The 18,168-nt window shown below is 39.5% G+C and overlaps 1 pseudogene across 1 annotated transcript; it reads left to right on the top strand.

The window, feature by feature from the left end:
• The first annotated feature begins 3,304 nt into the window (after positions 1–3,304).
• On the top strand, positions 3,305–7,021 carry LOC117614260 (annotated as a pseudogene). The gene is made up of 5 exons (XR_004583842.1): positions 3,305–3,393; positions 3,582–4,589; positions 4,672–4,968; positions 5,049–6,392; positions 6,533–7,021. The product of XR_004583842.1 is annotated as a disease resistance-like protein DSC1 (transcript).
• Positions 7,022–18,168: the final 11,147 nt, after the last annotated feature.

Raw genomic sequence — 18,168 nt, 5'->3', positions numbered from 1 at the left:
TGATCTCCATAAGGTTTTGCATATGGATTCGGTCTCGGGAAATGACATTATCCCCAGTGCCGCTACTGCATTATGCTGCTCCCTTTGTGCCTTGCCATTTGTTAGTATTATTATTCACAGGAACCTGTACAACTTCTTTACTTTTGTCTTTTGCAAGGACAGGTGAATCAGCAGATTTCTTCTGAAAATTGCCAGAACTAGATCATCTCTCATTCTCCATAAGCTCCGCCTTGAGGGCCATGCTATTGGTCTATTGCATGGTCCAGAAATTTTACAACCCAATTCGATCTTGGATGGAAGGTTTGAGCCCATTCATGTACTTTGCCACTTTTTGACTATCGGCTTCATCTAGGCTATTACGTTTAACAAGGCACAAAAATTCAGATGTATACTCTGCCACCGTCCTATGGCCTTGTATGCAATTATGGTAAGGCGGTACAAATATTGCTTAAAGTCTGCCGGGAGGGATCTATCCATCATTAATTGCTTCATCTGTCACCAAGTTCGCACAGGGAGCTTTGCCTTGCCTTCTGCGCGTCTTCTGTAATTGATCCCACCATACTGCAACATTTCTTTTGAGATGAAAAGTTGGCTTCATCATCTTCACCTCGAGAACCTCCATAAGTTCAAAAAACCTCTCCACTTCAACAATCCAATCCAAGAAATCCTCAACTTGTAAGTGCTCATTGAAATATGGAATTTCAGTCTTCATGTGATAGTCTTCTTGGCATTGGTTGTTGGGTTAGGCATGATCGTCATGAATTTCTTCCTCCGACTGCTCATCGCTATCTTCTTGACGAGGGTGTCGTTGGGACGTCGTTCGTTACGACAGTCTTTTCCTCTATCTTCATTTGGCCGTGCTTGATTTCCAAGGTTAGGATCATCTGACGTAAACCCTTGATTGCTGTATTGAATTCATCATGAGTGATTGGTTCCCCTTCTTCATGGGTCCTATCTTCTCCGTCTGAATGAGCCATTAGAGGCACTTCGAGTCAGGCAAAAATCTGCTTTGATACCTATTGATGCAGCGAGATATAAAGGATAGGGAGATCGAAGGATAACCCTGCAAGTAACAATGTTGGAATCCACCAACAAACTAGAATCCACCAGAGAAATTGAGTAAACCTCAAATATATTGATTGAAAATAAGATGTCCAACGCATTCCTTTTATACAAGAGAAACCCTAGACTTGCTTGGAAAGCCTATGAGAAACCCTAGACTTGCTTGGAAAGCCAATGAGAAATCCTAGATTTGCTAAGAAAGCTTATTAGAAAACAAAAAGGAAGATAATAAAAGTTTCCGAAAATAGTCTAAAAACTTTAAACGCTGAAAAATCAAAGTAAACGATAGAATTTGGCTAAAATAGCACATACATCATTGCAAAGCAGTGAATTGCATTTATCACTTCGTTCTCTTCGAAACGGTAAGCCCGATTCTAAGCTCGGGGCCCATACTTGCACAAATTGGGCTTTGCTGACGGGACGACGTGCGGGTCTGTCAGCTGTTCCTCGATCAACTCGGGCATATGTTCTACATCACTTTGTATTTGATTATATCCACACAAGTTGTGTGGGCAAATAAAGTATGAAGGATGCGTATCCTACACGTCTTGAGACATCTTTCATTCTCTCATTATCATTCCAACTTAAACACTTCTTCCGTGAGCCATTCCCACATATTTTGTAAACATAATCTCTAAGAGGAATTCTTGGTGTGTAAGGAAAGTCACAACACTCAACAATTGACTATATGCACTAATTTACAAGGGGAAAATCCTTCGCTAAGAGTGTAAGAGGGGGTCATTGCGTTGCCACTCCCATGTACCATTCTTCGGAGGCAATTTTACTTTTCTTTTTCCATGGCTAATGATTCTTTTTTCTGGATCGTTTTGTAGCTTTGTACATATAGCCAAGTCAAACAATTCCATGGCTAATTTTACTTTTCTTTCATCCTCTCATTATCATTCCAACTTAAACACTTCTTCCGTGAGCCATTCCCACATATTTTGTAAACATAAATCTCTAAGAGGAATTCGTGGTGTGTAAGGAAAGTCACAACACTCAACAATTGACTATATGCTCTAATTTACAAGGGGAAAATCCTTCGCTAAGAGTGTAAGAGGGGGTCATTGCGTTGCCACTCCCATGTACCATTCTTCGGAGGCAATTTTACTTTTCTTTTTCCATGGCTAATGATTTTTCTGGATCGTTTTGTAGCTTTGTGCATATAGCCAAGTCAAACAATTCCATGGCTAATTTTACTTTTCTTTCATCCTCTCATTATCATTCCAACTTAAACACTTCTTCCGTGAGCCATTCCCACATATTTTGTAAACATAAATCTCTAAGAGGAATTCTTAACGTGTAAGGAAAGTCACAACACTCAACAATTGACTATATGCACTAATTTACAAGGGGAAAATCCTTCGCTAAGAGTGTAAGAGGGGGTCATGGCGTTGCCACTCCCATGTACCATTCTTCGGAGGTAATTTTACTTTTCTTTTTCATGGCTAATGATTTTCCTGGATCCTTTCGTAGCTTTGTGCATATATAGCCAAGTCAAACAATTGCAAAACTAAAATCTGATCTAGCTAGTCTCAGCAACTGCTTTTTTATTCCTTTTCTTTCTAAACAACAAAGGCCACAAATCTCTCAAGCTGGCTCTCTTTGTCTCTTGCTTAAATGGGTCCTCAGGTGCAACTTAATTAACCCCTTCCATCTCCAATATCAGATTCTCTTTTTTCTATAACTAAATACTCATAAACTTACGAAAGAGAGGGATATGGAGTTCATTGGGTGCTTTCTAGTTTTCATCATCATCATCATGACTCTGTTCTTCAGATCATTTACATCTTCTTCCTCTTCTTCTTCTTCTTCTTCTTCTTCTTCTTCTTCTTCTCCTTCTGTTACTGCTGCTGATATTGATATCCCTCCTCTTCAAGAAAAGTATGATGTGTTCATTAGTTTTAGAGGTAAGGATACCCGCCGTACTTTTACCAGCCATCTCTATCATGCTTTATGTGGGAAGAAAATCGAAACCTACATAGATTACAGGCTTGTGAGAGGAGATGAAATTGTGCCTGCCCTCCTCGAAGCAATCAAGAGATCAGCAATTTCGGTAATCATTTTCTCAGAAAACTATGCTTCTTCTACTTGGTGTCTGGATGAACTTGTGCATATACTAGAATGCAAGCAAAAAAATGGCCAGTTGGTTATACCCATTTTTTACGACATCAGTCCATCAAATGTACGGAAACAACAGGGAAGTTATGCGTTTGCATTTCGTCATCTTGAAAAATGTTTCATGGATAGTATCGACAAGGTGCACAAGTGGAGGGCTGCATTGACAGAAGCAGCCAGTCTATCTGGGTTTGATGATTCAGAAAAAAAAGAGTAATTAGTTCTGTAACTTATATTTTGAGTTCTACTTGTGACTATTTAATTTTAGGCCGGTATACTTACTAACAATTTGTTTGTTTGTCCTTTATAATTATATGCGCCAGGTTGGAGGCCAATTTAGTTTAAAAAGTTGTCCAAGATATCTGGGCCAAATTGAACCGCGAATTGTCAATTGATTTAAGGGGCCTGGTAGGAATTGAAAGGAAAATTGAGAAAATTGAGTCGTTATTGTGCTTGGATTCACCATGTGTTCGCTGTGTAGGTATTTGGGGAATGGGTGGTATTGGCAAGACCACCCTTGCGGATGCTATATTTCTAAGGTTGTCCTATAAATTTGAAGCTCATTGTTTTCTTGCAAATGTTAGGGAGAAATCAGAACAAATGGATGGACTGAATCAGTTGCGAAATAAACTTCTTGGTGAGATATTAAAGGAAAAGGATCTAAACATCGACACTCCTTCTATACCACCCATTACTCGATATAGGCTCAGCAGCACAAAGGCGCTCATTGTTCTTGATATGTGAATGCTCCAAGCCAACTAGAATTTCTTGTTGGTCATCATGATCAGTTTTGCCAAGGAAGTCGAATCATTATAACTGCTAGAGATAAAGGCCTACTTGAGCAAAAAGTTGACCATGATAAGATATACAAGGTTGAGGGATTAAGTTCCGAAGAAGCTCTTCAGCTCTTTCATTCGCATGCTTTCAGAAGTAAGTCTCTAACAGCAGATTACACTGAATTGTCAAGAAAGGTGGTAGATTATATTGAAGGCATTCCATTAGCTCTTAAAGTTATGGGGTCCTTATTCCTTGGTTGTAAGAGCAAACAAGAGTGGGAAGATCAACTGAATAAATTGAAACGATTTCCAAGCGAAGAAATCAAGAAAGCGTTGAGAGTAAGTTACGATGGATTAGAAGAAAATGAGAAGGAGATATTTCTTGATATAGCATGTTTTCATAAAGGCTATAGCAGGAATTATGTAAAAGAGTCATTAGATGGACGTGGTTTTTGTGGGGAAGTCGGAATCAAAGTTCTCATTGATAGGTCTCTCATATCAATTTCAAAAGGACGGATAGAGATGCATGATTTGGTGCAAGAAATGGGTAGGGCAATTGTTTGCGAACAACGTATTGAAGAACGCAATAGGTTGTTCACAGCAAGGGATGTCTATCAAGTATTGAATAACCAGGTAATTTAATTATGTTATATGCACATTTGATTAAACTTTTTGTATATTAATTCACTTTTTATACTTTGCACTTGATTGTCAGAGAGCTGCAACTGTTCAAGCCATATCCTTTGACTGGTCTGAGATTGAAAAGCTAAACTTGAATGATGCAGACTTCAAAAGGATGTATCAACTGAGATGGCTACGTGTTGGTTATTCTTGGTTTCTTGAGCACCACACATTAATTGGTTCTCTTGATCTTCCCAATTATCTTAGTTATCTTAACTGGGAGAGATATCCTTTGCAATCCCTGCCATCCAAATTTTCTCCTGTAAATCTTGTTGAGCTTCGTCTGCCGTACAGCCAAGTTACTGGGTCGCAACTTTGGAATGAAGAGCAGGTATATATGCTTATCTTAGTTTTTGTATAACATGCAAGATAAGTTATTAATTATTGTCAACCCTCTTTCATTTGTTACAGAAGCTTATCAACTTGAAAGTGATCAGTCTTCGTTTCTGCGAATATCTAACTGAAGTTCCAAATCTCTCTCGGAGTCTGAAAATTGTACATATAGATCTTCGTGGTTGTGTAAGTTTGATTGAAATTCCTTCGTATTTTCAAACACTTGACAAGCTTACTTATCTTGAACTTGGGGGCTGCACAAATCTCAAAAATCTTCCTGAGATTCCATGTAATGTTGAATTCTTAGATTTATCTAAGACAGCAATAAAGGAATTGCCATCAACAGTTTGGTCTCACAAAAAAATTACTTACTTTGATATTACAAATTGTAAATTCCTTGAGAGACTTCCAAGCCGCAGTTGTAAGCTGAATGTCTCGGGTACTTTTAGTCTAGAGGGTTGCGTATCTCTTTGCGAGTTTTTGGAGCTTCCCAGGAATACAACAGTGCTAGATTTGAGGGGCACAACAATAAAAGAATTGCCCTCATCAATTGAGTTTGTCTCTAGTCTCACTATAATTAAACTGGAAGCTTGCAAAAGCCTTGTGAGTCTCCCAACGAACATTTGGAGGTTGAAATCCCTCGTGAGCCTTGATCTCAGTCGCTGCTCTAAATTTCAATACTTCCCAGAAGTCTCGGAGCCCGTGGAACATCTGGAGTCTCTAAATTTATCAGGTACAGCGGTTAAAGAGCTACCCCCATCAATTGGAAATCTAGTTGCCCTTCGAAAATTAGACCTCCACGTATGCAAGAACCTTGAGGTTGTCCCAAACAGCATCTACAATTTGAGCAACCTTAAAACTCTCAGGTTTGATGGATGTTCAGAACTGAAGAAATTGCCTCCTGTCTCAGTAGACTTAGTCGGTTTACTCTCTTTGGAAGCACTAAACCTTAGTTATTGCAGTATACAAGAAATCCCTGATGGTCTCGTTTGCTTAACCTCATTACAAGAGTTAAATCTGAACAAGGCCAAAATTAAGAGCATACCTGGAAGCATCAAACAAGCAGCTGAGTTGTCTTACCTGTGCCTAAGCGATTGCAAGAACCTTGAATTACCAAAGCTCCCCCCATTGCTACAACGTCTTGAAGCAGGTGGTTGCACGTCACTGAAGACAGTGTCAAGTTCAAGCACTGCACTCACACAATGTTGGGATGAACATATATTTTCTCGAAGGCTTCATGAGAAACATATATTTTCTAGTTGCCCAAATTTGGATCAGAATGCACGAATCAACATAATGGCTGATGCAGTACAGCTCAGAATTATGCGAATGGCAACTGCATCATCAAAGTTTAAAGAAGAAAAAATTGAACGAGCATCATATGATTCAGATGATGAATTTTTTATGCATGATGTGATTCAGGTCTCTATATCTCTTTCTTTCTTTCTTTATCTCTCTTTCTCTCTACCTCACACACACTTCCTGTCTCACTCACTTCTGTTGAAGCAGCTGCTTTTTATTTCACGAGTTTAATAACTATGGTGTCCATATCTGTGGTACAGGAAAGTTTTTGTGGGAGATGTTTAGTTGCCCTTAAATGTCCGGGGTATGACATTCCAAATTGGTTCAGCCATCAAAGTGAGGGATCTTCAATAAATATTCAGCTTACTCCTGATTGGTTTAGCACAGATTTCTTGGGTTTCGCTCTATCTCTTGTTGTTGCATATGCTCCATTGTATATGAAGATTAGATGGAAGTACAGCTTCAAAGCTAGTAACGGGGAAAGCCATGAAATCAAAAATAGTTTGTATAATCCGTATCTGTTTGGAAGCAGTTTCCAAGATTCTCATGAGGTGTTTGTATGGTGGTATAATGTCTTTGAAGTTGTAGAGGCAGCTCAAATCCCCACTGCATTTTACAAACTTGTTACTGAGGTCTATGTTGACTTCAGCATAGACAAATATTCCGCCTACAGACCCATTCCGGAGAAGTGTGGGGTCTGTCTGTTGTATGGCGAAGATGCTGAGATCATAAAGCAGAGGGCTTTGTAGATCAAGCCCTTTGCTTTGAGTTGTTGCACGGTCAAGCTGAAGCTCAAATTCAAATTTTGTTTTTATTTGAGCTGTTGCAAGCTTTGTGGCTGAGGATGCTTTTGAGTTTGTTAGGCTTAGGAATGTCTTTTCTTGTTTTAAACCTTGGGCCTCTCCATCACCAAAGCTTTTTGGCTGAGGATGTCTTTCAGTTTTACTTCTTATTTAGATATTAAAATTTTATTTTACATGAGTTGTGTTCCAGCTTGAAGTTTAATGGAAGCTACCGGCCCTTGTTGGGCCACCCAATTACCCGATAAAGCTAAATTTACGGACATAAATATCATAAATGGGAAACATTGACACCTTTTTCATTTTTCATCTCTTAAATTATAGACGTTTTTGTACCAAAACAAAATCGAACACTTCGCCAACAACACCATAAACCAACAATTACGACAGATTGAACTTTTGGAGGGAGACAGATCTGAAGATGAAGAAAGCAGGGCCCTCAGTTGGATTCCATGCCTATCATAGAGTCAAATAATATGGGTAGAATATTTTTCTATAACGACCCGGTCCTAAATAAATTGGTAAATATTAATTTATTCAGATAAAAGACCATTTTGACCCCTACAATATTTTATTAGGTTTAAAGTTGACTTTTTGATCGGGAAGGAATTTGAGAATTTTGACTATACCGTTGCATAGAGCACGGCGAGATGAGTCCATAAACACGTAGTGTGACAGGACCCGCCCCGGAATTTCCCAGAACCCGAAGCTGACCCCGTCTTTATTCCGACATCATCCCGATGCCGGGCCCACTAATTTAGAACTCGAGACTTTCTACCAAAATTTTGGCAGAGTCTCCCCTGTTAAATAAACAATTCCCACAAAAATTAAACAACCTACAATACACCATAATAATAGAAATCCCAACCATCAGCATGCTTCACAAATATACAAGTCACAAAAGTGGCCTCCGGCCTCACAAGTAAAATCTAACAAGGGCGATACAGAGCATCTACTGAATTTAGATTACAAGTACAGTTGAGTAGAAGAAGTTACTCAGTTCCTAATTAGAAAGATTCACAGTTCGGGCCTCGTACACCACTTGCACGCTTCCAGGAGCGACTACTGGCTGGGGGGCGCAAAACAGAAATTATGTGAGTGGACAAAACCAAATTGCAGTTAAAAACAATATAGTAACCCCACCATGTAAAAATAATGCTCAAGTCATGCAGGTTCACACTTCAATAATTAATTACTCAAAACTTAATTCATTAAAAACATTTTAGAAAATACCAATTATCACCTTCAGAAAGAAACCCCATTCCCTCAATCGTACCACTCCTTTCAAACTACTAAATTCCTTACCCACTCAACCATACATATCCATATAAATATACCTATATAAATATATATACATAATAAATAGCTATACGATATACTCATCACACCACCTAGGTACCGGGAAAACAATCCAACTGGGGGATCGTTTAACTAGTCCGCAGGATTTCTAGGTGCTATCCTGCGTCTAGGGATGAGCGGTCCAACCGGGGGACGAAACTCCAAAGCTCCCACACCGGAACATCCAACGCCATGTGTAGCTTCCAAACTATGTCCTACGCGCGCAGACTGGATCATCACACACCGGAACATCCAACGCCATGGTGATGACCCTAAACTCTATAATAAGTCTTTCCACATGCCGGAACATCCAACGCCGCATATGGAAAGTGTCTCACACGCCGGAACATCCAACGCCGCGAGTGAGACTAGTAACTAGGGAAGGTACTTACGTAGTGTAATCACCCGACTTCTCTCTAGAACCACAATCTTCCGCAACAACCTCCAACTACCCCAAAATCTCATATATAGAGAATATAAATATACCTCCCCACCATCTATAGCAATGCACTCACAAAACCCAAACGCCAAACTCACCACATATATTGCCAAATGCTATACAACCAACCAAATCAACTCATAAATATAATATAAACTCAAAAGTCATTAAAACATTATGCAAAATCTTTCATCAATTAAAACCATGCATATGATTAAAACAAAGTCCACTCACAGATAGTCCCACGCTGCCTGACCACGTGATGGTCCTGCCTGCTGAGGACGTGCAGTCGAAACACCTGTTTCGAGATACGAACCGTTAATGGGTATAAAAATCACGTCTAAGCGGAAATTACCAATTAAATGATTAATTCCCCCAAATCCCCCTACGTGCACGTTATAGAAGGTATCCTAAGGTCCGATTACAGGTTTAGGAATTAATCCCGATTTTACGGTTATCGCTAACCCGCAAACTTTGCATTTTTGAATCGGAACATCCGGGGTTCCGATTCATAATCCGTGAAGTCCCATACGGTCCTAGGAATTCCTAGAACAACATACTTTACTTCGAGAAAGATCTAACGGTCGAAACCTATCGAACCCGGATAACGCACAATATGCGAAAATCCGTTCGATAGTCAAACGACATCCGAATTGAGATCCGCGAATTCCTACGCGCTCGTGACAACCTAAGGATCTCATCGGGTTACAATGCAGCCTCACCAGACTCGCCCACGCGCCGCCACACGCGCCGGCAGCGCGTGGGTGTGCAGAGTAATTTCCGGCGACGGAAAAACTCCACACCCGAGGTCACCCTTCCTACCCTAGCTCCTACTCGATGTCAGGATCACTTTCTTCAACTACGGGGAGGCCCAATTCCGGCGGCAACTGGCCGGAATTTCAGTTTGAAATTCGGCCCAAACCCTAGGTTTTCTAATCGGTTTTCCACACTCACAATCGATCCAAACCTATACCAACATCAGCTAGAACTCGTAAAAAGGAGGAGAAACCATACCTCAATCACCGGGTTTGGGCGGCGGAGGCGGCGGCGCGACGGCGAGAAGGCTTCGGTTCGAACCAGTCGAGCTCGTGGCCGGAGCTCGTGGTTTCCGACGGGGAAAACGGCCTAGGCTTGATCGGGACGGCGAGACGGATCGATCGGGACCGGTCTCGGGTCCTGCCGTGGCCGGAGCTGCGCGAACCGAGGAGAGAGAGAGTTGACGTCGGGGAGAGAGAGAGACTGAGGAGAGAGAGAGTGTCGCGCGAGAGAGAGAGAAAGCTGAGGTGAAAATCTGATTTTTACCAAACTTTTCGAAATAATTACAAGTTTGCCACTGGGAGTGTTTTGCCCGTAACTTTTTCGTTACAACTCCGATTCAGGCCTACCGCCTGTCTACGAATTCGTCTCAGAACCAGCTACCCAAAAATACCATTCGTGGTCCCAAAATCCTTCCCGATAAGAAAGTGACCAATTTACCCCTACCCCAAGGGTAAATTCGTAATTTTAATTAAATCGATAAAAAAATAACCATTAAATTTGGAGTCGGGGTGTTACATAGTGGGCTTGAATCGGAGCTGTGATGAAGAAGTTACGAGCAAAACATTACCAGTGGCACAATCGTAAATATTGCAAAAAGGGTTTGGTAAAAGTCAGAAAAGCCCTCCTCTCTCTCTCTCTCTCTCTCTCTCTCTCTCTCTCTCTCTCTCTCTCTCTCTCTCTTTTAGAACCGCCTCACTTCCCTCTTCGATCCCCGACCAGTCCCAGCCTCGACCCACTGTCGTGGTAGCCGGAAACAGCCACGAAATAGGTGGTTTTGGGCAGAATTTTCATAAACTTTCGGCCTCTCGTTCTCTCTCATTTCTTCATCGATTCAGTTGAGTAAGGTATGGAGTTTCGACTATTTTCCATGCTCTAGCTGATGGTTGGGTAAGATTTCTTTGATTTTGAGCCTAGGTCAGTTGATTTTCAATTTAGGGTTTGACCGATTTTGGGTTTACGATTCCAGCCACTTTCGGTCACTTTTTGGGGTAGGCCCAAGAACAAAAGTGACTCCAAATAGGGTGTTATACCTAGGGAAGAAGTCTTGGCCCAAGATGTTGAGATTTTCCGGTGAAACTTTATCGCTTTAGACACCCACGTGCTGCCGTACTTATGGTGGCGCGTGGGAACTGTAGCAAAAGTGCATTTTTATCCCAATGAGTTCTCCTGGTCCTCATGAGCGCGTAGGTGTGCTTAGATTCCAATTCGGATGTCGTTTGACTATAGAACGGATTTCGCATGTTGTGGGGTTTGATATGTTCGGACCGTTGGATTGACTCTATTCCAATATATGTTACTCTAGACCTTCCTAGGATCGTGTAAGAATTCACGGATCGTGAATTGGACCTTGGATGTTCCGATTTAATAACTTAAAGTTTATGTTTTACATTAACCGTCAGATTGTGCGATTGCGAGCAATCCGACCGTCCGATCTGGACCAAACTTGTAGGACGTGTATCCTAAACCTTGTAGAACTTATAGGAACTCTCGGATCGGAGAGCGGAGGTCGTGGGCTCGTTTGACCAAGTTTGGATAGTTTGACTCTCAGCTGATCGTGAGTCTTCCGAGGTAGTTTCACCTTTCGGAAGGTATTAGGATAACCCATTTTATCGAGTCTAAATTGTTATTTGAGGTTAAATTAAAAATTGATTCGATTTAGGATTTTCCTTAAAGGTTGTTACGTATCATTAATTAGTATTATTTGATTATAAATAAAGTATAATGTTCTAGTTGTGTGATACAATATTTTATGGAATTTGTGTGAAAACAAGCATTGAATAATATTTAAATTGTTCTAGGATTTTTATGAAATTTATGTTTTGTGCATGATCTTGGTCTAAAAATAATATTATTTTTCTGATTAAATTACGTTGCAGTCTACTATAGACTGGTATCACTAAATTGAGAATACCTCTTTTATTAGTCTAGATAATTGAGAGTATGTCAGTTTGAAGTGATATACGCACTACCCTATGTGCCACCCTGTGATTGTTAGATCTCGTGTGGCGTAGGATTTTCCGGCGTTGAGACAGACCCCATACGTGGCGTTGGTAGTTTTGGCGTATGGGGAGATTATGTGATATGATGTTGAGGTCTCACGTGGCGTAAGATTTTTCGGCGAAAGATATTGTGATACGATGTTGAGGTCCCACGTGGCGTAGGATTTTCCGGTGTGTGAACAGGCCTTATACGTGACGTTGGTAGTTCCGGCGTATGAAGAGATATTGTGATATGATGTTGAGGTCCCACGTGGCATAGAGACAGATCAAAACACAACAACATCATTGGCAATGACCCTAGTAACCGAAAACGAAGCAAACAAAGGCAATATCAACGGTGGCAACAGCGGCCAAGACAACGGCAACAACCACAGAGCAGACAGTATTGTTCATTTCATACGTGATCTCAACACATTGTTGAACACCGGGGATTAACCAAGCATGTTAAGATTGTTTTAAGATCCCGCAACTCCAAAAAAGCATGCCAAACCTAGGTATAGAATGATGCAATGGCTTCTAGAATGATACTTTTTTGGCCCTTCCTATTCCCATAATCTCCTTGCTAGGGAGTTGGGTCATTCTTCCACTGCCAATGCATGGAGTCGATACTTCCAATCATGATTGGGAAACCTCGAGCCTCGGCTTTTTGTGGAAGCATTTGAAGGTCCCTAGGCGTAGGTTTGAGAAGGTAATCCCTCGTGTAAAGAGTTTTTATTGCATTACAGAATCTGACCAACCTCTCTAGGATAGTGGATTTCCCCATCCTAACAATCTCATCCACCTAATCAGCAAATGCACCAAACACCAACATCCGTAAATAAGATGTAAGTTTTTGCTGCCAAAGATGACCCAAAACCCTAGTAGCATCGTACTTTTGAACGAAGTATGCGAAGTAATTGCAAACATCATGCATGATTTTATTGAACAAATGGAACTGCACTCTATATCGGCCTCGAAAATCAAAGAATGAACTACAATAAACCCACCAAACTATAGGGGTCATTACAAATTCATAACCAACCTTTAAAGACCCATTTGACCGGTACCACAACTTATAGAAATCTTACAAATGACACCCTTCGTTACCAAGTCTGTTAGTTCATCCGTTAAATGCTGACGTGGCAAAGGTAAATCTCATTTTTCTGTTGATGTGGCACAAAAATTTAATAAAAAATCTCAATTTTTTTTATATAAATTAATTAATAAAATATGACAAAATTAATAAAATAACAAAAACATAAAATAAAATAAATAAATAAATAAAACCCCAGCCAGCCCTATCTCTTTCCCTCTCTCTCTCTCTCTCTCTCTCTCTCTCTCTCTCTCTCTCTCTCTCTCTCTCTCTCTCTCTCTTAGAGAGAGATGGGAAGAGAGGCAAAACCCAAATTTGTTTTCTTTGTTGGAGGGTTCTTAAATTTTCAATTATTTTCCTTTCTGTATTTGTTTTGAGTTTATGTATTTTTCTTCCAGATCTTAGTTGTGTGGGAGAAAATAACCAACATATGGCTTAGCAACACTTGCTGCTGCTAAGCCATATGTTGGTTATTTTGTCTGGAAGATGAAGACACAGTTGCACCTGCTGCTGCTAAGCAAAGGGATTGGTGGAAGGTGGCTGCTTGCTTGTGGTTTTATCCAAAACAAAAAAACAAAAACAAAAGCCCAAATGTATCCATCCATCCATTCAACTTTGATGTTATCCACAGACACCTTAGAAGTTGGGAGGTAAACGAGTCTTTAAAGGTTGGGTATGAGTTTGTAATGACCTCTATAGTTTGGGGGGTTTACTGTAATTAATCCAAAATCAAAACTAGAGTCCAATAAATTTGAGATAAAGTAAACGTTCAGGCCACGGCCGACTTGTGAACCACGATGGCCTTGGCTTCATTGATGGAGCATACCTAGGTATTACCATGGCAACTTGATCATCATCTTCTTTCTACTCCTTTTTTTCTTTAACTCGTTTGCACATTCTTCATTTTCTCGCTCTTACCTCTCCAACAACCTCCTCAAGTAAGACATTGTTGGGAGAATATGTTTTCTAAAATTTGAGAAATGAAAAGATAGATAGGATATGTTCTGAGAGGTATGAGTTGAGGTTGTGGTTTTATAAAGAGATTTAGAATATAGAGATGGCATGTGACACATTTTTAGAGGGTGAAAATCTTATATAAAATCTGAGCTTTGAATTTTATAATAAATATTGACATGTGGCAACCGATAATCTTATCTAAAATTTGAGATGTTAATTTTATAATAAATATGGACACGTGGCAACCAAAAATCTTATCCGAAATTTTTTATCCTAAATATGAAATGTGAATTTTATAATAAATATTGACACGTGGCAACCGTAAATCTATCCAAATTAACCGTCTAAGTATTAAAAAAAAAAAATAAGTGAATAGTAATTGTCCTTGGGCATGGCAATGGGTGGAAACACAACTTGCCTTTTGCAAGGGCTGGCTAGCACTATTCACGTCTATAGTAACAGTTCTTGCCTACCCTTACCCTTTGTATTGGCAAATGGGTGGAAATGCTCTTATGCTATGTGGGTGCCACATTAGCCAAATTAATGATTTTTTTTTAAAGTTAAGGGATGGGATAATATATATATTTTTTAATTACAAGCGATAATTTAAACTACACGTAAAGTGGATTTCTCACACACAGAATACTATGATTGCAATGAAAGCGTAAGGGACAAATTGGTGAGGTGAGAATTCATTAGGGAAAAGTGGGATTTTACATAAATCACATGAGGCAGCAACCCTTTTATTTATATTTTTCATATTCGAAAACCACTAGTGTAAGGATAATTATTCTTTACCACTTGAGCTACAATGTTTTTGCACAAATAAACCTTTCATTAATTACACTATTTAGGACTTTTGTATGCATTTTCTCATAGTCTATCGCTTATTGAATTATTTACTATAAATTCTTTCCTTTCATATATCTTTATTTAAAGCTTTGGAGAATATTTATAAGGCTTATTTGCTGTAGTACTCCCTGAAACCTCGGTTAAGTTAAAGTGCCTCACTTAACCCCTTCACCAAGGTTTGGTGTTCTAGTTTGCCCTCGACTGTCATCTCCATTCATAACTTCGTCAATTTTGATGATGTGGCATGACTATTTTAATCTTTTTACCATAAGTGATGATGTGTCATGTGCAAGCCCCAATATATTTTTTTTTTTTGCTTAAGTAGACTAAAATATTAATAAAAAATGTAATTACTTGTTATTATAAAAGAACATCAAAAATAGAAAAAATTAATATTAAAAAAAATCTCTTCTTCTTCATCTCTCTCTCTCTGTCGTCCCCTCCCCTTCCTCTAACTTCACACCATCAGACCACAACCACCACCCAACCCAAAGCCACCCTCACCACCACCACTCCAACCCCACCCAACATCACCCACCCAGCAACCAACCCTTACTCCCTCCCACCACACAACTTCTCAAGACACCACCGCCTCTCTCTTCTCCTAAGCCCAGCCCCAACACCCACACAGTCACCCACCCATCCATAACCTCCCCCTTCCCTAACCCCTTATTCTAAACCCGCCCCCTCTTTCCCAGCACAACCCATCAACCCAAACCCTTAGTCCACTCCTAAAAACACAGCCTCCATCAACGAAGAATCTGGATATGGCCAAAATTTATATATGAATGTGGGAACTTGACGTTCCTGGACTTGTCTGAAAATTTCTTCGCTGGCCAAATACCAAAACATGTATTGGGCCAACTTGAATATCTCAGTCTCTCCATTAACCATTTCGAAGGACCAATGCCATAAAACTTTCCCAAATTCCATCCTCTATAGGCCAACTCAGGAAGCTCAAGTACCTTTATCTTCAAAATAATTCCTTAAATTCTTCAATCCCCTATGATGGGTATGGTGGTTTAGATGGTAGTTTTGATGTTTAGGTATGTGGGTATGGTGGTGCTGGTGGTTTATATGGTGGAGGGATATAGGTGGTGGCGGTGGGGAGTAGGAGGGGTTGGTGTGCGGTGTTTGCTGGGAAAGAGATAGATGGAGAATAAGATAATTTTTTTATATTAATTTTTCAAATTTTTAATTAATAAGTAATTAATTTTTTAATTATATTATTTTAATTATTATTAATATTTTAGTCTACTTTAAGCAAAAAAAAATTAATGGAGTCTGCACATATCACATCATCACTTGTGGAAAAAGACTAAAATAGCCCTGACACGTCATCAAAATTGATGGAGTTATGAATGAAGATAATAGCAAGGGACAAAGCGGAAAACAAAACCTTGATCAATGGGTTTAAGTGGATCACTTTAACTTTCAAGGGGTAAAGTTTGATTTGACCAAAATTTCAAGAGGCACTATAGTAAATAAGTCTATTTATTAAATAAATAAAAAAATCTTAGTTTTTAAAAAGTTGTTGGAAAGGCCAGCTAAGTCTCGCCCAGTAGAAAATGGCATTGACTTGCAAACTAGAGGTCTTATGTTCGAATCCCCATAGTATATTAGGGCATGCTTACTAATCAAGTATGGGAGAGATTAGGATTCGGATTTGGAAGGAATCAGGATAACCAAGTATCAGAGTCAAGCATTCTAATTTAAACTGTTTACTAACCGTTATGAATTGGAATGAAAATAAAACTGATTACCATTAAAAATGTTTACTATTGTTAGCAATCAGAATCAGAACTAGTTTGATTACTAAAATGGCCTTGTACAAAACAATTTTATTTTGTTCAAGTGGTTACATATTTTTTCAAAAGATTATTATTATTATTATTATTTTTTTAAAGACACATTAGCAATGCACCAACTTTATATATGTTTACACCATACATGATCAAGCCACTTCAGACCACCAAGCCCAACTAGCCCAATAAGCCCATAAAGTGCCTTCGGCAGTGGAACGTCTTCATCCTAGGAAGGGCACTACAAAGCCGATAGTGGCCAAGAACACGTGGCGGCCATGCCCACGAATCCCACATCGAAATACCGAGCCAAGTTATCTCATACATTTTCCTATAAATAAGGTACTTGCCCTATTACACAGGTAATGACTATTTGATCACCCGAATCATACTTGTTTACTCCATTCTTATCTAACTTAAGCTTCGGAGAGCCTTCGGCCAGTACACCATATCGGTGCCAAGGCATTGACCCTTGTTTATCCATTTTTTATAGGTCATTCCATGTGTACCGAAGATCTACAAGCTACCGAAAACACCTCTCCACATCTTTTCTGTAACCCTCTTGATAGACAGCAAATAATTTTTGCTTCTCGGATCGAGGATGCGGATTTGATTTCATAAATTTGGTCCACCTCGGGTAGATGCCGTCTGCTAGATAATACCTATTATAGTAGACGGTATTGTTGATTTCATAGGTGATATTCGGGCCTTCACCTCTCAAAACATCGTTAAACAACGGGGATTAACCCAACACATTCAAGTTGTTTTGAGATTCGACAACTCTAAAGAAGGCATGCCAAACCCATGTATCGAATCCAACAACGGCTTCAAGGATAATACTTTTTTGCCCTTTCCTATTTCCATAATCTCCTTGTCAGGCAGTTGGGCAATTCTTCCATTGTGAGTGCATGCAGTCGATGCTACCAATCATTCCTGGAAATCCTCGAGTTTCGGCTGTTGGTAGAAGCCGTTGGAAGTCCTTGGGCGTAGGTCTGTGTAGGTAGTCCTTGGTGTACAGAGTTTTGACTGCATCACAAAATCTTACTAAGCTCTTCAAAGTAGTGGAGTTCCCCATCTGGGCAATCTCATCCACCTGATCAGTATATGAACCATATGTTAACATTCATACAACAACTATAAGATTTTCCTCGAGAAGAAGTCCCAAAACCCCAGCAACATCACACTTTTGAACAAAGTATTAATCATAATTGCAAATATCATGCATGACTTTATGGTTATGTCATGTCCGATTATAGTGGAACTAGTTATAGAGCTCAAGATGATGAAACATATTATGGACAGTAGGGAGCTCAAGAGAGACTATGTGCACCATGTTCAAACATGGCTTACAAACTGCTCGGGTTACATGACTTAGTATGACTATTGATGAATCTAGATGGTTGTTCATTATTGTTTGAACCTCATAGGAGCTCTTCATTTATGTAGATGGACACTTATCTAAATTGTAATCTAATGTTTAAATGAACTATGGATTTATGCATGATTTATTCATTCTAATCAACTTTTTATTTTCAAACTTTTTATTAACGCGCATTACATACCACTTATATTTCATCATATGTATATCTTATTATTAG

This window comes from Prunus dulcis, chromosome 1, assembly GCF_902201215.1.
Source record: "Prunus dulcis chromosome 1, ALMONDv2, whole genome shotgun sequence".
In the NCBI taxonomy this organism is placed as follows: Eukaryota; Viridiplantae; Streptophyta; class Magnoliopsida; order Rosales; family Rosaceae; genus Prunus; species Prunus dulcis.
The sequence above is the reverse complement of the archived record's forward strand: the minus strand, read 5'-3'. Positions and strand labels throughout refer to the sequence as shown.